This window comes from Triticum urartu, chromosome 2A (assembly GCF_056163025.1).
Source record: "Triticum urartu cultivar PI428250 chromosome 2A, HENAU_Tu73, whole genome shotgun sequence".
In the NCBI taxonomy this organism is placed as follows: Eukaryota; Viridiplantae; Streptophyta; class Magnoliopsida; order Poales; family Poaceae; genus Triticum; species Triticum urartu.
Window position 1 is genome coordinate 457,352,288 of NC_141874.1, and position 22,800 is coordinate 457,375,087.

At 47.8% G+C, this 22,800-nt stretch overlaps 1 long non-coding RNA gene across 1 annotated transcript; it reads right to left on the reverse strand.

The window, feature by feature from the left end:
- Positions 1-19,344: 19,344 nt before the first annotated feature.
- Positions 19,345-22,466, reverse strand: LOC147985449 (uncharacterized). The gene is made up of 2 exons (XR_015616711.1): positions 22,098-22,466; positions 19,345-19,659 (listed from the first exon to the last, which is right to left on the reverse strand). It is a non-coding gene; the product is annotated as an uncharacterized LOC147985449 (long non-coding RNA).
- Positions 22,467-22,800: the final 334 nt, after the last annotated feature.

The window sequence follows — 22,800 nt, forward strand, 5'->3', positions numbered from 1 at the left end:
ATATGAGTTCTTTATGACTAATGTTGAGTCCATGGATTATACACACTTTCCTCCCTTCCACCATTGCTAGCCTCTCTAATACCGCGCACCTTTTGCCGGTATCATACACCCACCATATACCTTCCTCAAAACAGCCCCCATACCTACCTATTATGGCATTTCCATAGCCATTCCGAGATATATTGCCATGCAACTTTCCACCGTTCTATTTATTATGACACACTCCATCATTGTCATATTGCTTAGCATAATCATGTAGTTGACATCGTATTTGTGGCAAAGCCACCATTCATAATTCTTTCATACATGTCACTCTTGATTCATTGCATATCCCAATACATCGCCGGAGGCATTCATATAGAGTCATAATTTGTTCTAAGTATCGAGTTGTAATTATTGAGTTGTAAGAAAATAAAAGTGTGATGATCATCATTATTAGAGCATTGTCCCAGTGAGGAAAGGATGATGGAGACTATGATTCCCCCACAAGTCGGGATGAGACTCTGGACAAAAAATAAAAAAAGGAAAGAAAAGAAGCCATAAAAAAAGAAAAAAGAAAAGAAAAGGCCCAAATAAAAAAATGAAAGAAAAAGAGAGAAGGGACAATGCTACTATCCTTTTACCACACTTGTGCTTCAAAGTAGTACCATGATATTCATGATAGAGAGTCTCCTATGTTATCACTTTCATATACTAGTGGGAAATTTTCATTATAGAACTTGGCTTGTATATTCCAATGATGGGCTTCCTCAAAATGCCCTAGGTCTTCATGAGCAAGCAAGTTGGATGCACACCCACTTAGTTTCTTTTGTTGAGCTTTCATATACTTATAGCTCTAGTGCATCCGTTGCATGGCAATCCCTACTCACTCACATTGATATCTATTGATGGTCATCTCCATAGCCCGTTGATACGCCTAGTTGATGTGAGACTATCTTCTCCCTTTTTGTCTTCTCCATAACCACCATTCTATTCCACTTATAGTGCTATATCCATGGTTCACGCTCATGTATTGCATGAAGATTGAAAAAGTTTGAGAATGTCAAAAGTATGAAACAATTGCTTGGCTTGTCATCGGGGTTGTGCATGATTTAAATACTTTGTGTGATGAAGATAGAGCATAGCCAGACTATATGATTTTGTAGGTATAACTTTATTTGGCCATGTTATTTTGAGAAGACATGATTGCTTTGTTAGAATGCTTGAAGTATTATTATTTTTATGTCAATATTAAACTTTTAACTTGAATCTTTTGGATCTGAATATTCATACCACAATTAAGAAGAATTACAATAAAATTATGCCAAGTAGCACTCCGCATCAAAAAATCTGTTTTTATCATTTACCTACTCGAGGACGAGCAGGAATTAAGCTTGGGGATGCTTGATACGTCTCCAACATATCTATAATTTTTGATTGCTCCATGCTATATTATCTACTGTTTTGGACATTATTGGGCTTTATTATCCACTTTTATATTATTTTTGGGACTAACCTATTAACTGGACTAACCTATTATTGGCCTGTTCCGGAGCTCCGCCGGAGGGGGCATCGATCACGGAGGTCTTCTACATCATCACCATAGCCCCTCCGATGAAGTGTGAGTAGTTTACCTCAGACCTACGGGTCCATAGTTATTAGCTAGATGGCTTCTTCTCTCTTTTTGGATCTCAATACAATGTTCTCCCCCTCTCTTGTGGAGATCTATTCGATGTAATCTTCTTTTTGCGGTGTGTTTGTTGAGACCGATGAATTGTGGGTTTATGATCAAGTCTATCTATGAACAATATTTGAATCTTCTCTGAATTCTTTTATGTATGATTGGTTATCTTTGCAAGTCTCTTCGAATTATCAGTTTGGTTTGGCCTACTAGATTGATCTTTCTTGCAATGGGAGAAGTGCTTAGCTTTGGGTTCAATCTTGCGGTGTCCTTTCCCAGTGACAGTAGGGGCAGCAAGGCACGTATTGTATTGTTGCCATTGAGGATAACAAGATGGGGTTTTCATCATATTGCATGAGTTTATCCCTCTACATCATGTCATCTTTCTTAAGGCGTTACTCTGTTTTCATTAACTTAATACTCTAGATGCTTGCTGGATAGCGGTCGATGAGTGGAGTAATAGTAGTAGATGCAGGCAGGAGTCGGTCTACTTGTCTCGGACGTGATGCCTATATACATGATTGTACCTAGATATTCTCATAACTATGCTCAATTCTGTCAATTGCTCAACAGTAATTTGTTCACCCACCGTAGAATACCTATGCTCTTGAGAGAAGCCACTAGTGAAACCTATGGCCCCCGGGTCTATCTTCATCATATTAATCTTCCAATACTTACTAATTTCCTTTGCTTTTATTTTACTTTGCATCTTTATCATAAAAATACCAAAAATATTATCTTATCATATCTATCAGATCTCACTCTCGTAAGTGGCCGTGTAGGGATTGAGAACCCCTTATCACGTTGGTTGCGAGGATTTATTTGTTTTGTGCAGGTGCGAGGGACTCATGCGTAGCCTCCTACTGGATTGATACCTTGGTTCTCAAAAACTGAGGGAAATACTTACGCTACTTTGCTGCATCATCCCTTCCTCTTCGGGGAAAACCAACGCAGTGCTCAAGATGTAGCACTGGTGAAGATGTTGATGGATATTGACCCCCTCCCAATGGGAGGATCATTGGTGATGATGATGGTGATGATTTCCCCCTCCCGGTGGGAAGTTTCCCCGGCAGAACAGCTCCGCCAGAGCCCTAGATTGGTTCCTCCAAGGTTCCACCTCGTGGCAGCGGAGTCTCGTCCCGAAAGCTTGCTTATGATTTTTTCGTCGATGAAAGACTCCATATAGCAGAAGATGGGCATCAGAGGGCCACCAGGGGGCCCACGAGGCAGGGGGCGCATCCAGGGGGGTAGGGCGCGCCCCCACCCTCGTGGCCAGGGTGTGGCCCCCCTCTTGAACTTCTTGCACTCAGTAATTTTTATATATTATGGAAATAGCTTCCATGAAGTTTCAGGACTTTTGGAGCTGTGCAGAATAGGTCTGTAATAATTGCTCCTTTTCCAGCCCAGAATCCCAGCTGCCGGCATTCTCCCTCTTCATGTAAACCTTGTAAAATAAGAGAGAATAGGCATAAGTATTGTGACATAATGTGTAATAATAGCCCATAATGCAATAAATATTGATATAAAAGCATGATTCAAAATGGACGTATCACACTCGAACAGGGTCTCGACGGAGCCAGTCGAACAGGCCGTAGAGAGATTCGTCGGGCTCAATTACCGCGACTTGAGGGGTGGCTGACTGGCGTGCCACTACGTGCTTCACCCACGCTGAAGCCGCGACCGATCGGATCGCTTGCAACAGCGAGCTACGGGGAGCGAAAGCATTGTGCACTACAAAAAAGACACATCCGTGACATTTTGGGCCGAACGAAATTTTTTCTGTCATACTTATGACACTTCTATGACAATAATTGTGAAAAAACACATTATCATCATAGATGTGGCGGGGTCCTACTTCTATGACAAAAAATCATGACAGAAAATGGGATTTTCGTCCTGGGCGGGCCAGAGACGCAGCTGCATGACATTCTTTGGGCCGTCCATGACGGAAAAAACCATGGTAGAAGCGAGGGCAAGGAAAATATCGGGGTGTTCGCGGTTACGGTGGGTGGTCGGGGTCGACCGATGCGTGTTTCTCTCGTACACGCACGCGCGTGGGTGCGAGGCGTTGGGCTCTAACTGAACCCAAGCGAGGCATTGGGATCTAACTGAACCCGAGCGATTGCACTGCAGGCTACGTGTTACTGAACCTGAGCGATCGATCGATTGCTGTTAACTGTACCCGAGCGATCGATCGATGGCTACTACTGCTAACTGAAGCCGATCGATGCTGCCTCTGGATGAACAGTGAGCGTCGCTGGGGGGGGAGGGTTTGGATGAACAGTTCCTAGTGGGGGTGGATGAACAGGACCCTGTGGTGTTGCCTCTGGATGAACAGTGAGTGTTGCTGGGGGGATTTGGATGAACAGTTCCTAGTGGGGGTGGATGAACAGGACCCTGTGGTGTTGCCTCTGGATGAACAAGAGCCAGATTGATCGAGCTGGTTGGGGCTGGATGAACAAGACCCCGTGGAGGGATGGATGAACAGGACCGCCCTGTGGAGGGAAGGATGAACAATAGACGGTGGAGGGCTGGATGAACAGTACCCCGTGGAGGGGTGGTTGAACAGGAGCCCGTGGAGAGGGCCAGTTGAACAGTAGTCGGTGGAGTAGCGCGCGGTGGAGGCTGAATGAATAGGAGCCCGTGGATGAACAATCGCAGGTGGAGGCTGGAGGAGATCGACGGTGGATGAACAGTAGCTCGTGGAGGCTGGAGGGGGTCGACGGTGGAGATGAACAGTATCCTGTGGAGCCCGTTTTGCGGTACGCCACACCCCTCCCGATGAACAGGACCCCCATTTCGACCGTAGCGCTCCAACACAAGTCCATTTCCTCCGTTTTACTGTACGCCACACCCCTCCCGATCAACAGGACCCGCGCTTCGACCGTAGGAGGTCCATTTCCTCTGTTTTGCGGTACACCAGACCCCTCTCGATGAATAGGATCCCGTTTCGAACGTGGCCGGTCATACACAAGGCCGTTTCCTCCGTTCTGCGGTACGCCAGGCCTCGTTTCCATCGGCTGTTCCATCCAAGCCCTCCCAATGAACACGACGACGCATTCTATTCCGACCCAGCCGGTTGGCTCCCCATGAACACGACGACGACGCTGTTTCTCCATTCCGACCAGCCATGTACACGAGCCCTGGCCGTACGTATGCGCGAGTAGGCGTTCGAGACCCTGCACGTATGTACGTACATGGCCGTATTTTCTTTCTTGCACACTAGCCACTGTACGTACGTGTACATGCTACGTGCGCGCCTCTACTACGACACATGCGCGCCTCTACATCGACCAGTATGTACGCACATGTTCACGACCAGAATGACAATGCTACGTACGCTTCGACCAGGTGGGTCTCGACTGTCAGGCACTTACTTGCGTGCGAAGATGTAGCTGGAGGGTCCCAACAGTCAGGGGGCAAATCATTTTTTTTTGCTCGGACGCACTTGCGTGCGAAGATGTAGCTGGTGGGTCCCAACAGTCAGGGGAAACATTTTTTTGCAAAATACGGTGGCCCGTCCGGTGGGTCCCTGCTGTCAGGTGGAGGAATAATTATTTTGCGCGTAATAAGGAGGCACTTCCTTGCCGCGACCGTGGACCCAGCTGTCAGCCTCTCCACGTACAGTCCACGCCCGATGGAAGCCGTTCCTTGACCATGTTGACCACACCGCGCCGAGAGCATCAGGGCGGTGGATGATGGCGAGGCCTAGGAAGGGGCGATGCGGAGCCGGGGAAGACGCGATAGTGGATGCCCACGCGTAGAGGAGTATGATGGTTCACTGGTTCGCTGCGGTGTGAGGCTGCCGTCGCTGCAGAATAACAGGGGGTGTGGGTGAGTAGAGGGATGGCCTGGCCAGCGGTGGGAGTAGTAGGGGGCGGTGAGGCCTCCGCCGCATCGCAGCCGGCCACGGGAGGCAGGAGCACGAGGCACGACCGACGCTGGTTTGGGCGGCTGGAGCAATAAGACCAGAGGTTGAAGAAGCACTACGGCCGTTGGATGGACATCGTACGGTCACTGGAGCTAGAATCGTGCATATTGACTAAGTTGACAAAGCCCTCCGTCCCCGTCAACTTAGTAGGCCCACAAGTCAGCATGCAACTATATTGGGTCCCAGCTAGCAGGGGGAGTATTCATTTTTTGTGCGTAATAAGGAGGCACTTCCGTGCGTGCGAAGATATAGCTGGTGGGTCCAAGCTGTCAGCGGCGGTAACATTTTTTTCATGAAATACATAGGCCCTTTTGGTGGGTCCTAGATGTCAGGTGGAGGAATCATTATTTTGTGCATAATAAGGAGGCATTTCCTTGCGTGCGGCCGTAGACCCAGCTGTCAGCCTCTCCACGTACAGTCCACTTCAGATGCATGTCGGTCGTTGACCACGTTGACTAGGCCGCGCCGAGAGCACCAGGGCGGTGGACGACGGTGAGGCCTAGGAAGGGAACGACATGGAGGCAGGGAAGACTCGGCAGTTGTTTCCCACGCGGAGGGGAGTACGACTGTACGAGGGTTTACCGGTTCGTCTGCCATCGTCGGAGAATAACAGCAGGTGTGGGTGAGTAGAGGGATGGCTAGGCCAGTGATGGGAGTACGGTGGGGCGGTGAGGCCTGCGCGGCAGCACAGCCGGCCACGGGGAGGAGGGAGCAGCCAGTCCCGCCGGCGCTTGTTTGAGCGGCTGGAGCAGGAAGAGTAGAGATTGAAGAAGCACGACGGACGTTGGATGGACATCCAACAGTCACTGCTTGTGCGTCAACCTTTTTTTAGGAAAGCCTCAAATCTATGGAAAACATCATACAACCCATCTGCCATTATTTCTAATAATTTACAACCCATTTGCTAATTCTTAAGGTTTTTTTGGAGCCCACATTCTTTTTATTAGCATTATAGCCCATATTGTGGCCACCGTTAAAAAATTATACAATTTTTTGCATATTTTGGTGCGATCCGAACTGTTTTTCATCCCGAAATTTCGAGTCACATTCAAAATGATTTTAAAAGTAAATGTATATCAATATAAAATCCAACAAATTGTCTACGCATAAAAATCAATGCAATTTAAAATCTCGAAATAAAAAAAGATATTTGAAACTAATTGCCGGTTTGATGTGTTTTAAAAATGTACAACCCATTTCTCATTACTGATAGGCCATTTTCCCGGCCAGCCGAATGAAGCTCTCCTCGTCTTGAAAGATTTGCAGCCCAATAGGCGTGACAAAGCGACTTACTTGGCAAATCACAAAAAAACTGGGTTGTGGCCGTGGACCCAGCTGTCAGCCTCTCCACGTACACTACTCTTCTGATGGAAGTCGGTCGTTGACCACATTGACCACGCCGCGCCGAGAGCACCAAGGCGGTGGACGACGGCGAGGCCTAGGAAGGGGACGGCGCTAAGCCGGGGAAGACGCGACAGTGGATGCCCACGCGGAGAGGAGTACGAAGGTTCACTAGTTCGGTTGTGGTGTGAGGCTGCCGTCGCCGCAGAATAACAGGGGGTGTGGGTGAGTGGAGGGATGGCCTGGCCAGCGGTGGGAGTAGTATGGGGGCTGTGAGGCCTCCGCGGCAGCACAGCCAGCCACGGGAGGCAGGAGTAGGCGGCACGACCGGCGCTGCTTTGGGCGGCTGGAGCAAGAAGACCAAAGGTTGAAGAAGCACTAAGGCCGTTGGATGGACATCGTACGGTCACTGGAGCTACAATCGTTCATATTGACTAAGTTGACAAAGCCCTCCCTCCCCCTCAACTTAGTAGGCCCACAAGTTAGCCTCCCACTTTGGTGGGTCCTAGCTGGCAGGGGGGTATTCATTTTTTTGTGCGCAATAAGGAGGCACTTCCTTGCTTGCGAAGATATAGTTGGTGGGTCCGACCTGTCAGCGGAGGGAACGTTTTTTTCGCGAAATACAGAGGCCCTTCCAGCGGGCCCCAGATGTCAGGTGGAGGAATCATTATTTTGCGCGTAATAAGGAGGCATTTCCTTGTGTGCGACCGTGGACCCAGCTGTCAGCCTCTCCATGTACAGTCCACTTTTGATGGATGTCGTTCGTTGACCATGTTGACCACGTCGCATCGAGAGCGCCAGGGCGGTGGACGACGGCGAGGCCTACGAAGGGAACGACACGGAGCCGGGGAAGACACGACAGTGGCTACCCACGCGGTGGAGAGTACGAGGGTTGACTGGTTTGGTTGTCGTTGCCGAAAAATAATAAGAGGTGTGGGTGAGTAGAGGGATAGACAGGCCAGGGATGTGAGTATATGATGGGGCCGTGAGGCCTGCCCGGCAGCACAGCCGGCCACGAGAGGCGGGAGCAGATGGTTCCGACGGCGCTGGTTTGGGCGGCTGGGGCAGGAAGATCACAGACTGAAGAAGCACGATTGCCGTTAGATTAACATCTAACGGTCTGACGCTGGTAGAGTCGATTGTTGACTAAGATTCTTTTTTGATAAACCTTGTATACGCATGAACTTAGTAGGCCCACAAGTCAGCCTCCAAATCCGTGGCAGACAACATAGAGCCCATTTGCTATTTTTTTTAATAATTTGCAGCCCATTTTCTAATTCTTAAGTAATTTATTACAACCCATTTTCTGCCCAGGACCACGGTCAAAAAGTTCAACTTTATTTTTCATATTTCGGTGGAGTACAAACTTTTGTAATCCCGAAATGATAAACATTTTTAATAATTTATTGATTTTCCAAAAAAATCGTTTTGTTTTTGTAAGTAAATAAGACGTGGGACAATTGAGTTGGTTTAAGGGAAAACCAGTGGTAAAAAAATCAGTGCTGGGAGGGAAGACAACAACAAAAATAAGGATGTAAATATGAAAACATTATGTATTTTCGATATAATGATATGTGTATATGAATTAGTAAAACTACAGGTAGAGATTAGAAAACGGATGTAGGACATGCGTTTCAACAGGAAAATAGAACTAGACTGTGTGTTTGATTCAGTAAAAAAAGTGCCTGCGGATGTTGTAAGAAAAAATATAACTAACGCTGGCGGGCCAGAGGCCAGTAGATACCTGCTGGATCTTTGTGCCCCGTTGTCGTCATGGGCTGGGCCTGTTAAAAACAAAACCAAGCCTGGATAGTCTACAACCCAGTTGAAACTTGCTCGACCTGAAAAAACAATATACGTGCTCAATAAACGAGAGAATTCTGCAAGTACAAACTGATAACTGGGATGCAGCATGGATATTGTTTTTTCATCGTGATAATAAGAGCATGCGCTTGTTTCGAAAAATTTGGAGAACTGGGAATTCGAATGGCAGGTGCTTATGCTACCCATCAAATAAAAATCAGGTGCCTGAAAATTCGTTTCAAAACAAATGATTCAGCTTTATATCCACGTCGACCCTTGGCATGACGGTTGGAAGCAAATGCCAAGTTCATACCAAAAGATCGTTAACAACAATACCAACTTGCAGACGACAAGGTAGTACAAGTACGAATACCAAACTAACTTATAATCTTTTTACTCCTGGCCCTAGTGTTCGTCTGGTAGAAAATCTTGCAGAGGACCAGCTCCCGCTCCTTCTCTTGCTCCAGGTCCCCGAGGTGGTACTGGTGCATCACCCAGTTGGTCCTCTGCTGGTCGAAGTTCTTGTTGGTGTGCAGCACCAGAACCTTTTTGCTGCCCGTCTGTCGGCCGTTGACCATCACCGGCAAGGTATTGCTGGTGTTGTGCCACATCGCAAGCATGCCGCACTCCGACTGTATCTTGCGACGCGTCCACGTGCCCCTTTTGAACGCCCTGGAATTGCACTGGAAGAAATGCTTGCTTAGGCCACTCACTGTGATACCTGCAGTATTATCAAATACAGGTTTTAGTGTACATAGTTGGCATTTTCATAACATCTTTGGCATGTTGCAGTCACTTGTTTCACTTTTTATTAACTGGCAAATTGTAATTGCTTCACCAGGTCTGCGTCTAAAAAGAAAAATAGAGCTAGAAACAAAGGAGTATGTTTGTGCAAGTAGACGACTGATCGGTGTCTTACCTGGAAGTTTCCCAGCATGGGTGTAGCATATAGCGTGCTCGCTGTCGATTGTTGGTATGAACAAATCGATGAGAGGGTGAGATCTCGCACTGTCAGCACTCACTTTGGCCTCAAGGTGCTCGATCAGCTCCTGATCCGTGGGATCGAACTTGACGCTAGCCGGCAGCACCGGCCAATCTTTCTTTGACTTGCATGGTTAATTCCAGTTATATGGTACTCAATGTATGATCAATCGACTGTTTTAAGTGAATGGTGAAACATTTCGACAGATAAGTGGTACTCCAAATCTGAAGTCCAGAATACCCGAACACGCCGCCGGGATTCTTATGTCACCTCACGCGCAGCGTGTTGTCACGTCAATTCAATGTGTGGGCATGATGAATAATTTGACTGACGTATACTAGTACTACTACTGTACTACTTACTAGTCGTATTTAGTGTCACATTTTAACCATATGTTTAACTAACAAGTACACATTTGAAGCCTAAGTGATATATATGTATACACATATATATATATATACTACACAACATCTCCATCATCATTATTAGTACATCATGCGCAGGTGAGTTAGGATGCACTTGATCCCAGAAAGGTATCTATCCTTCAAACCAGAGGAGTGCTTCAAACTAACAACAATACATAATATCCAACAAAAGAGGGTCGTGCTACAGCAGCAGAATACATGGCTCAGTCTACATATCAGTACGAATCAAGTTGTGCATATTTGCTGTTGGCATGAACCACATCGCCGGATGTCGGGTTTGCAAAAGCCATCCATCGCATGGAAGCTTGATGCCTTTCACACACTGAAGATTATCTAGCAACAAGTTGTGTCGATGAATCTCTGGATATGGTGATTCATGAAACCCATGGTATGATGTGTAAACACAGCCCCCTGGCAAATGGAAGTTGCATAGCACGGTAATCATCGCCAGTGATATGATCGATGATTGGTTGGATGATCGAATAATTGAGCCCGAGGAACATGTAGTGGTTGCTGACGCTGTAAACCTGCCTCCAGTTGAATACGCCTGGCCCAACGGAGCTGGGATCTTTCTCGAACACGAAGCAGCCATAGCCATCAATGTCACGAATGCCCTAGGCATTGTACTGCATGTGGTTTGATGAAATGGTTTGGTCAATTTGGTACATGCAAATGAGCATCAAATGACCACCGTCAGCTGAACGAGCGATAAACCACCACCCATCGACCGGTATGATTCCAGGCCCTGGAGTCATGAAGGCCAACGCATTTGCGTCTGCTGCAACAATTCAAATTGGAGACCAGAAGGACAAAAATAAACAATCATGTTCAGAGTATGTGTGGAATTAAGATTATTATAACAGTGACACATATCATAGACAGAGAATTGCAATGTCGTGGTCATAATCATACCCCAAGTTAAAAAAATAAGCCAATGGCTTTCATATTCTAGCAATATATCATGGTTCAAACATCATGTAACAATGAGAGGAAAATAGATATGACAGGGCCTACTCATATTCTACCATAACACTTACTACAGTTATCATATCAACTCTAAGCAAAAACATGCATTGTTATAAAAATCCTGGAAATGAGAGTAACATATAGCAATCATGAGGTTATACTCATAATATCTATTCTAACAATCATTAGATACCGATTGTTCTCATATCAACTCTAACAATAACATGTGTGGTCATAAAAATCTAGGAAATGAGAGGAACATATAGCAATGATGTGGTTATAGACATACTATATATTCTAAATTTGTAACAATGAACATGCAGTCGTATTCTTAAGGTAAAGATGAGATGAGATAGAACAATTACACAACGATAGATTCCACCAATATAGGCAGCCAATCTGTGCGTCGACCGCATAAACGGTGCCATCATGCACTATAGCATCAGACATAAGTGTTGGGTAAAGAGGATCGACGATGAGCCATAACCATGTATGGCGACCGGATTCTAGATAGACTAATCCCATGTTGAACACGGCAATGAGCTTGTAATCCATGTAGTCTTCTGATGGTGTGGGCACTTCGCAGATTACAACCTTCAGCAAACAGAGGTCAGGCCAAAAGCTCGACGTGTCTCGTGCATAGTAGGCAGGAGTGTCCGGCGGGCCGCGAGGCTCGATGGCGGCGGTATCCACAGATGGAAGGGTGATCTCTCGCTGGGTGTAGATATCCATGAGATGCCACGGACTACCAGATTGGTGGATGAGGACGATCCAGTTGGCCTTCATGCCCGCCCAGTAGTGGCCGTGCATGAACGACATGTGGACGGGTACTGGTAGCATGTCGAGGGGCACCATGGCAACCTCCGTAGGATCGTCAAGTCGGTGTCTGGGCCACCTGCGAGGATCGAGCATCAGCAAGTAGGGTGTCTTGAAAAGAGCCGGCCAGTTGTAGACGAGTAGACAGTACAAAGACACCGAGCATGCAGCCAGACGAACGGTGCTGAGTATGTCCCTAGATCACAGATCGGCTCCAAGAGAACATCGGGGAGGGAATTCCAATCGCGGCTCTGCGTGTCAGTCGGTTCTGCCATTGGGGTTTTCGGTGCCTGCTAGCCAGCGGGGAAGTGGATTCGGGCGGGCGGGCGAAGAAGCTTCTCCTCGTGTGGCCGAGCAGTGAGCGGGGAGATATGGTACGCGCGAGTTACCAAGGAAGATAGCGCGGGCGGGCGAGCAGAGAGCAGGGGGAAATGGTATGCGGCCGATGATGGGGAAGAGAGGAGGAAGAAGAAGAGAGGAAGAAGAAGAGTGGAAGACGGGGAAGAAAGTGCATTAAATCTCAATTCTACTACTACTACCAGGATATACCGTCCTTCGGAGTGTAAATAGTTACACCGATGACATATGTGTCTACCACAAGAGGGCCCATATGTCAGTTAATGGAGGACAGAAGCGTGCTCTACTGGCAAACATGATGGAAGTACTGGGTAAGGCTGATTTAGTAACACCAACACGCTGGTTCAGCTTATTAATTAAGTGTCCCATCTGCTGCAGCGTGTATTGTCACTTCACTGCGAAGACTAGTTGAATAGTTCTCTCTGACCGAGATGGGGAATAATGGATCACGAAGACTTCCTTTCTACATTATCCCTATGCCTCTACGCTCACTTCACTCATTTTGCTCCGTATGTAGTCACTTGTTGAAATCTCTAGAAAGACAAATACTCTGTATTTGGGAACAGAGGGAGGATTTTACTTTGTATTTGGGAACAGAGGGAGGATTTTACTCCGTATTTGGGAACAGAGGGAGTATCACCATATGGAGGGAACAGAGGAAGCTTGAAATATGAACATGTCAATGGGAGGGAGTAAGCCCCATGCATGCATGCAACATGCAACACTCACACGTACACATGGGCACACGCAACACTCAGCACCCATGCGGCACACATCACACGACGCAACACACACGCTCACGCTCAAGTGCTCAACCTACTCCCTACGTCCGTGAAAGACTATACATTTAGAGATTTACACATTGACTAGGGCATAATTAACGCCCAAAAGTAGCAGACTTATGTGTGCATGCGACCATTGAGAGAATAAGATTAAATGAAGGTCGTTGCATGCTCTAATTAAGGATAGACATGTAGCCTATACCTAGAGCACAAGTTGGTGCATTAGTCAATCAATATCGATTTAGATTAAAGGCTAAATGCATTGGAAGTGTAGATGTACTACACTCTTTGTTGTTTAGCTAATTTCTTTGCTCTGCCAACTGACAGGTGGGACCCAGAAACCAGGTGACAATTTAACCAGTCAACAAAGTGCCACATCGACTATGTGGCCGGTCAGTAGGGTGCAATACGGTGCTCTACGATGTGCTAGTGATCGTATAATCATCGCAAAACTATATATAGTGACCATAAAGAGCATATTGTTACATACATTGACCGCCAGTGTATTTTTCTCGTTTCAAATTAAGCCTATTAACCGGAAAGGACGCAGTATGGACTAGTACTAGTACTGCTTTGATGTGTCCCGTCAACTCGCCAAATGAGGAGAAGCTTGCTTACTACGCCTCTCCCTCGCCCACGCGCGCGGTGGTTCACAGGACGAGGAGAGGGTTTTGACTACAGCGCCCTCTCCCTCGCCCTCGCCCTCGCGGTGGACGTGCAGCAGTTCAATCGGTGTCAGATTGCCAGAAGCATAATGTGTATTGTAGTATCATCATTGTTGGACCTTCCGAAGAGGCGAAGAGCCAATTGCAAGGTTCACACGAGTACGAACTGTTGAACCTCCCGAAGAGGCAAAGAGCCAAGCGCAAGGTTTTATAGGAGTTGTCGTCCTAGTAGGAGCGTACTACAACTATAGCGAACGATGCTACTGTATGATGCCGCCATGTCACGTATATCCAAAGCTGTGCCACCTTTTTTTCTCAAAGAGCATGTTGGAGCCCGTGCAACAACCACACAAGTTGCACGTACGCATAACACATTTACTAGTAATAAATTCTAAAGGACAAGTGCTTGTATGCCACACAAGTTCATCTCCAATTCATGTGATAAATTTGTGCATGACTAGTCTACATATATTCACAGCGCTACCGTTCACAATTTACCGTACTCCACTTACACGTTATAGATGGGCTACATGTCCTCCTCCAGGTTCCAGTCCCAGGTGTTCTTCATGGATGGCACGATTCATAGCGATGGGCAACGGGAATCATTGTCGCAACTTTCTAGTCCGGTTCCACACGATGGAGACTCATCCAAGCTGAAGCGACATAAATCAGGGATAGCGCGTCCCAGCATGTCGTTCATCCGGCTGTGCACACTGAAGACACAACCATGCTTCATGAACGGCAAGCCTTCCGTGTCGTGCACGGAAGGTGGCATCCGCTTCACAATGGGGTAGCTGTCCCCAATGAAAAGCGAGTACTCTCCAATAGTGTTCCTCGGCGCCCACGTAGCATCACGGGGGTCGAACTCGGCGTCGTTCATCTGGTACACGCGGCATCTCAGATCTGGACACATGGTGACGTACATAGTCAAGGTCCATGCATAATAATGTTGTGCTCAAATATGGCGATCAGTAATACTATGCAGCAAATAGTACTACTCCGGTATAGAGGAAGTAAAATAACCGGCTTATTATATATAGCCACTCTTGGCTACATGGATGAGATAGTAAGACATGGAAAAACAAAAATGGTGGCAGCTAGTGGGTTCAAGTCTTCAAGGGCCTAGCTAGCTATACGCGTCCTCCAAGGTAAAAGTACTCCTACTAGTACGTAAGTAGAGTACTAGTACAACAATGAAAGAGAAGGCGAGAGGGTTAAAAATGGAATACCTGGGTAGATGGTGACAGTCCGATCGTGGTAGATTGTGTGACCATGTTGCACATCAGTGGTACCATGTGTAACGACTGCTAAGATAGTTGATCCCAATATGCCAAAGTCAGCTACAAGGTTCCAGGTTCGACCGAATTGCGGATGCAAATGCACATCCAGGATCGATGATCTTATTTTGATCGCGGGATGACTGGTCCCTGCAAAATAATGGAGTACCGTTAGGGATGCAAATGATGGTTTGTGCATTCCGTTTGTAATCTCCCGTACCATAGGATGGCAACCAGATGAAACAAGTCCCCTAGCTTGTCACCGCGGAGATGCGGCCTAGATGGCGCACGACGTCTTCGAACGTGTAGGGGTACAAATCCGCTGCCGCCAACATGCGCTGGCCTTTGTCGTTACTGCCTCTTGCATTGATGGCAATCCTTATGTCAAACACGGCAATGAGATAGTAATCGTCGTAGCCGCGTCGCTTTGTCGGCGGGTCCGCAACTGCTATCTTCTTCAATCTCATGTAGGCATCATCATATGTATTCAAGTCCATCCAGTCCAGAAGGCTGGTCCCAATGGTGGAGAAGGGGTCTACCCGAACGGCCGCACTGCTGTGGATGTTGTGCAAAATGATGGTGGTATCCGGCCGGAGGTATGCAAGCCAATCTTCGTTGGCACCGACCTAGACATATATATAAGACGGTGGGCAGCAGAGAAATTACGGGATGGAAATGGAATAACTAAGTACTACATGATCAAACTCCATTACTGACCTGCTCATCGGACAAAATCCGACTACCTCTCAACGTCGACAACTCTAGCGGAGTCAACGTGCAACCATGGCCAGGGAGCGGTGGACTGTTCGAAGGATTGTCCCATAGAAGAACCTTCTCCTCGAGGACGCATGGAAGACAAACAAGCATGGCCTTTTCCCAAGCCTTTTTAAGCACCGTCTTGAAAAAGTTGGTGCAGGAAGCACCGAGTCTTGCGGCGGTGAGGACGTCGGAGCAGCGTGCAATTTCTCCCAGAGGATCGTCGTCCAAGGTCTCCCAGCCCCGACGAGGAGGAGAACCGCCTGGCGAATCCATGGGAGCAGCGACGAACTGCCTTCTCTTCGGGGGGAGGGGAACTGGCGAGGAGGAGATAAGAGCGTAGTAACCGCAGGGCCTCGTCCCTTCCAACTTTAGATCATTCCTTAGTGAAGGGGTGAGGCTATTATTTACTACTAGTACTAGCATTATGGGATGTTATGGGATTGTATTATACTGTAAATAATAGCACTGGTAAGAAATTTTTGGCACTAGCTAGTAGTTTTTGGCGTGGATTAAGAAATTTTGGGTATGTTTTTGCTATTTTTTGTACACGCCAACTAGTGTCAAAAAACGTCTTACATTATGTGACGGAGAAGTACGTACTCGTACTGTAGCAGTACTAGTACTACTTTCTCAACTAGTAGTGCGATGTACTGTACTTCTAGTATAGTGCACCAGTTTTGAACTCTTGAATCTCAGGGCCAAGGAGTTATAGTTGGAAGTGGAGGGTACTACGTACTGTTCTCTAGAACCATCTTTGTACAATCAATGCAGGAAAAGTACACCTGCGTAGTGGCCTAGTGGGTACTCTCGGTGCTCTATTCAGCCGCTCCTCTCACGTAGCTGGCCTACTCAGCCGCTCCTCTCACGCACACACTAGCAGCCTGTTTATTAGCGACGGTTACCGCGGGGGCAGAACATTTGAGTTATTTGATACAGGGAGACTAGGCTTTTCACTTCCATTTGTGGAGGTGTAATGGATCTCATCGAACTTTGTTAGTAGTTCCTTCTTTATGAATGAGATGAAGCAAAGCTTTTGCCTCCGTTTCAAAAAAAAACATGTCAAGAGGAATTTCTTTTATAGTAGAGCTGATAATGGCGTGAAGTCCATGCGTGCAACGCAACAAGCTACAGAGTAGTAGTAGAGCACTTTACGTACAGAGCCATATTGCACAGTTCCCAATGCCCCGTCAGGCTTTTCCGGCTCCTCAGGCTTAATTGGGAGGCGCTAGTTTAAATATGCTACTAGCTGATGAGGAAGCTACAAGTGAGGTGTGGCTAGGGTGAGCACGCGAGCCACGAGATGCTGGGAAGGAAAACCCGTTCATGTGGCTAGGCTATCAAGTGCACCCAGATTGTGGTGCCGTTTGACTTCAAAACTCAAACTACCCATGTAAAATATTGGCTCGCAACGAAGTTACTATTTAAAAAAAGGCCGCCGTGCGTTCGGCCGGGATCAAACCCACAGAACGAGGTATACACTCCCGCGACCACTAGTAGTACTCGTTGGAGTACAACGCAACCTAGAATTGCCTTTTGTCGCTAGTAGTACGTTGTTCCTTACAAGAAACCCCTAATAATGCAAGAAACCACTAATAACACCAAGAAACCACTACCACTTGCATACGTGGTAGACTTAAGATAAGACTTCCTTATCAACCATGGTACATGCACTTACCAACCAGCCCTACCAAGAAACGACTACTCTACAAAGTGCCGTTGTAGGCACGTTTCAACCCATGGCCCTGTTTGGATACATTTGTTGTCAATCTAACCCTGCCATCCAAACACCACTTTGGTTAGAGTTAGTTCAGGGTTAGAATCTAACCTCTAACTTAGGGTATCCAAACAGGGCCCATGTCGCCCATTAAGTCAACGCCTTCTATTCGCCCGGGCGTTATGACTTGTGAGACCTACATGTCATTCTGCACAAAAAATCCCCGAGTGACCTCCTACCTCCGGCCTGTCCACCTAGTCATCCTCGGCCATGGGACGCAGCTACCGCCGCTGACATAAGGTGAGGTCAAAACCGCCGGCGGTGCGGAGCCCATCTTGTGGCAGCCCGGATGCCAGCACCGTCTGGTGCTCGCAGCCGCTAGCTACCAAGATAGCTCCGTCTAGCTGCTTGTCTGCAAGGTTTGCTAGCTAGATTGGCCTGGCGGCGCGGCGGCTTGCTCGCGCACGCCGTGCTAAGGCCAGCCATCTGGCTCGAGCGAAGGCGAGCGCGGCGGCTTGCTCGCTCGTAAGTCACGCTCGGGCCAGCCTGCCAACCCGTGCGCAGGCCAGCATGGTGTCCGGCCCGTCCGGTGGAGCGGCGGCCAACTCGCTCATCACCGGCGCCATCGGCGAACACGCATCAGTATTGTTTGAAATAATGTTCAGGAAAAATAATGATTTGAGGGGGAATAACAGGATAGAAGGTCAGATGTGGGTCCCTTGTGTCAACGGTCAAACAAAATGTGTTGGTTTAAGCTGCCTTGTCAGCACAGACGTGTGGGCCAACCCTGTCATAAATGGGTTTAAACTAACTTAATCGGTAGGTAGTATTTTTTGGCGTGGATTAAGAAATTTTGGGTATGTTTTTGCTATTTTTTGTACAATAGATTCTTCCTAGGGCTGGTTGTATCGCCGTCGAGAATCAGGTACTATTATCCAACGGCCGGCGCCTACGTTCACTTTCTTAGCATAAGCACCGCACCTTTGAATTTCTTCAGGGCATCATTCAGTTTTTCATGAGACGCGTTATTCTACTTGCACCTGTAGAGCCATACTTCTGGCAGTGAACATGTTACATGTGCTAAATTACATACCATTGCACATATAGTTAATATGCTTTAGTTTTGTCCTAAGTATTACTGTACTTCCTAGATATCACTGCCTACTATTTTACTTCTTGCATGCTATATTTATGATAATGGTGTTGTTCTGATGCCACATGTTGGTTCCATCAGACTGCTTCATGTTCTCTATGCTTAATTACACATCAACAAACTAGCATGTGGTTCCGCTGGTTTTTGTTTTTTTACCCTACATTTTCTGATGCTAGCTATTACATCACTGCTACGAGCCTCTGTTCATTACTTTTTTGTGTGTTCTTGATCTTCCCAAGTTGCATGACTAATTTGATGCTTTTATTAATTATGGAGCTGCCCACCCCATCAAGCAAAATATTTGTTCTTTTGGGGCTGGCGCCTCGAACAAGCATAAAAATAGAGGGAAGCAGATATATTGTCGTGTATGCACACACCCTTCTTTCATTAGTTTAGATGAACCATTGATGATCAATTCGAACCAGTGCATGCAATTAAAATTAATTTTACCTAAATAGAGGGTGCAGAATAAACTACAACAAGTAGATTTGCAACCACGGGATGCTGACGATATCTTCAAAGAACATTGCAACAGCAGCGAGGCTTCACAACAACATATGGTAAGCCAGTGTGTTTTAGTACATGTGAAATGTAATGCGTGTGGGTTGCTTTCTTGACTTGTGCCCTTGTGACGCCCCCAATTTGATCGTACACTAATCATACATGCAAACCTGTGCGATCAAGATCAGGGACTCACTGGAAGATATCACAACACAACTCTACCAATAAAAATAAGTCATACAAGCATCATATTACAAGCCAGGGGCCTCGAAGGCTCAAATACAAGAGCTCGATCATACACGAGTCAGCGGAAGCAACAATATCTGAGTACAGACATAAGTTAAACAAGTTTGCCTTAAGAAGGCTAGCACAAACTGGGATACAGATCGAAAGAGGCGCAGGCCTCCTGCCTGGGATCCTCCTAAACGACTCCTGGTCGCCGTTAGCGGCCTGCACGTAGTAGTAGGCACCTCCCGAGTAGTAGCAGTCGTCATCGACAGTGGCATCTGGCTCCTGGACTCCAACGTCTAGTCACAACAAACGGGTATAGAAAGGGGAAAAAGGGGGAGCAAAGCAACCGTGAGTACTCATGCAAAGTACTCGCAAGCAAGGAGCTACACTACATATGTATGCATTGGTATCAAATGGAAAAGGGTAGCATATGTGGACTGAACTGCAGAATGCCGGAATAAGAGGGGGATAGCTAGTCCTATCGAAGACTATGCTTATGGTAACCTCCATCTTGCAGCAGAAGAAGAGAGTAGATGGTAAGTTCACCAAGTAACATCGTATAGTATAATCCTACCCGATGATCCTTCCCTCGTCGCCCTGTGAGAGAGCGATCATCGGTTGTATCTGGCACTTGGAAGGATGGGTTTTATTAAGTATCCGGTTCTAGTTGTCATAAGGTCAAGGTACAACTCCAAGTCGTCCTGTTACCGAAGATCACGACTACTCGAATAGATTAACTTCCCTGTAGGGGTGCACCACATTTCCCAACACGCTCGATCCCCTTTGTCCGGACACACTTGTCGGGGTCATGCCCGGCCTCGGAAGATCAACACGTCGCAGCCCTACCTAGGCACAACAGAGAGGTCAGCACGCCGGTCTAAATCCTATGGCGCAGGGGTCTGTGCCCATCGCCCATTGCACACCTGCACGTTGCGTACGCGGCCGGTGAGCAGACCTAGCCTCCCTTATACAAGAGCAGGCGTTCCAGTCCAACCCAGCACGCGCCGCTCAGTCGTTGACATCACGAAGGCTTCGGCTGATACCACGACGTCGAGTGTCCATAACTGTTCCCGCGTAGTTGGTTAGTGTGTATAGGCCAGTAGCCAGACTCAGATCAAAAACCCAGATCTCGTTAACCGTGTTATTTTGAAGTAACCGCGAACGCCGACCAGGGCCAGGCCCACCTCTCTCCTAGGTGGTCTCCACCTACCCTATCGCCCCGCCACAAAGTAACAGTCGGGGGCCGTCGGGAACCCAGGCACACTACTACCTCGGTGGAACCACCTGCCCCTTCAGCCCCCAACATCGGAATCACTTGCGGGTACTCGACAAGCCGGCCCGAGTTTAGTCACAACATGTATTATGTGTAATATGTAGTATATACCCGTGATCAACACCCGCCGTGATCACGACCCGATAGTATAGCATGGCAGACTGACAAGAATGTAGGGCCACTGATGATAAACTAGCATCCTATACTAAGCATTTAGAATTGCAGGTAAGGTATCAATAGCTGTAGCAACAATGACAGGCTATGCATCAGAATAGTATTAACGGAAAGTAGTAACATGCTACACTACTCTAATGCAAGCAGTAGAGAGAGAATAGGCGATATCTGGTGATCAAGGGGGGGCTGCCTGGTTGCTCTGGCAAGAAGGGTCGTCAACACCGTAGTCGACAACAGGGGTACCAGCAACGGTCTCGGGGTCTACCGGAAAGAAGTAACAGAGGGGAACACAATAAATAACAGTGCAATCAAAGCATCACAAGGCATAACATGACAATACGCGGTGCTAGGGGTGACCTAACACGGTAGGAGATGATACCGGCGAAGGGGGGAAACATCCGGGAATGTATTCCTGGTGTTCCGCTTTTTCGGACAAATGAACCAGAGGTGGATTGTTGCATGATCGCTATGCTAGGGACGTGTGGCGGACGAACGGACTACATATTCGGATTCGTCTCGTCGTTCTGAGCAACTTTAATGTACAAAGTATTTTCATCCAAGCTACGGATATTTTTCTATGATTTTGCAAACTTTTCACAATTTTCTGAATTTTTGTATCTAGTATAAAAATCCGAATTGACCAAGTCAAATTTGACTAGTCAAAGGGGCAGGTGTGGCCCACATGTAAGTGTTACATGGGCAATTTAATTAGTCTAAACAAATTTAAACTAGTGGGGCCACATGTCATCTATACATTAGTCTATTTATACCACTAATCTAATCTTAAACTAATCTATCCCTAATTACTTAAGCCGGCCAGAGGCACAGCCGGCTGTGCACATTGTGCATGCGTGCACAGCCATGGCCAAGCAGCCGCAACGGCCAGCGGTAGCAGCAGGCAGCACTAAGCGGCAGGAGCAGAGGAGCAGGTAGCGGCAAAGCAGCAACGGGTAGCAGGCAGGGCAAGAAGCAGCAACAGGCAGCCGCCGGGGCGAGCGGCTGCAGGCAACATCAGTACGCAGCAACAGAAGCAAGCGGCGGGAAGCAGCGGCTAGAGCGCAGCAGCGGGGAAGGAGGGGTTGGGCGCGGCCCGCGGGCGCGCGCACAGGCAAGGGCTCGCGGGCAGGGGAGCGGCGGAGGTCGCGGCCAGGAGTAGCACACGAGCAGCAGCAGAGTACGTACACAGGAGCTCGGGCTCCAGTCATGGTGGCCATGGACGAGAACAGGGGCGGCGCCTAACGGGGTGGATTGAAGTTGGGAACGAGGGGAATCGGTCGGGGACCTCACCGCGAACCTGTAGAGGTGCAAAGCAAGCTCGGGGAAGGCTTGGAGGTGACAAATCAAAGCGGCGATGAGCGGCGGCCGGAGGTGGAAGATCACTCGATGCAGGCGATGTAGTGGCTCCGAGCTCCAACGGGTGGCAGTAGAGGAAGTAGCGGGCGACGGCGGAGTCCAGGGGCACGACCTCAGGCTTCGAGGATGACAGGGAGCGCGCGAATGACGACGACCATGGCGGTGGTGGTTCGGGTGTGTGCGGGGAGGAAGAGAACGGTGCGAGGGGGAAGGGGTGCGGGGGAATGAGGGCTAGGTCAAGCCGAGGGGAAGCGGGGGTGCCTTGTATACTGACGGGGGTGCGGCGGATGGCCGACATGTGGAGGGGCGCCATGGGGATGGCCTCCACGCAGCATCCAGTCCCTGTAGCGAGAGGTAGGAGACGCTTGGGAGGTTGGGCTGGGCCTCTAGTTTTCCTCTACATAGTGGGCCAAAAGTGCACGTAGCATTTTCAGTTTTACCTTTCTTTAGGAAAAAAACATAGCTACTGTTTTCTATTTATCACGGTCATGAGATGCGTTTAGTTCCAAAATAAAATTTTCACATAATTACTATGTAATATTTTGAAGTACCTCACCAAGTGTCATGCCATCTTGAAATGTTGTTTTTAAATTAGGTTTCAATTTAATTGATCCACTTAAGTGGTGTTGGTCCATTT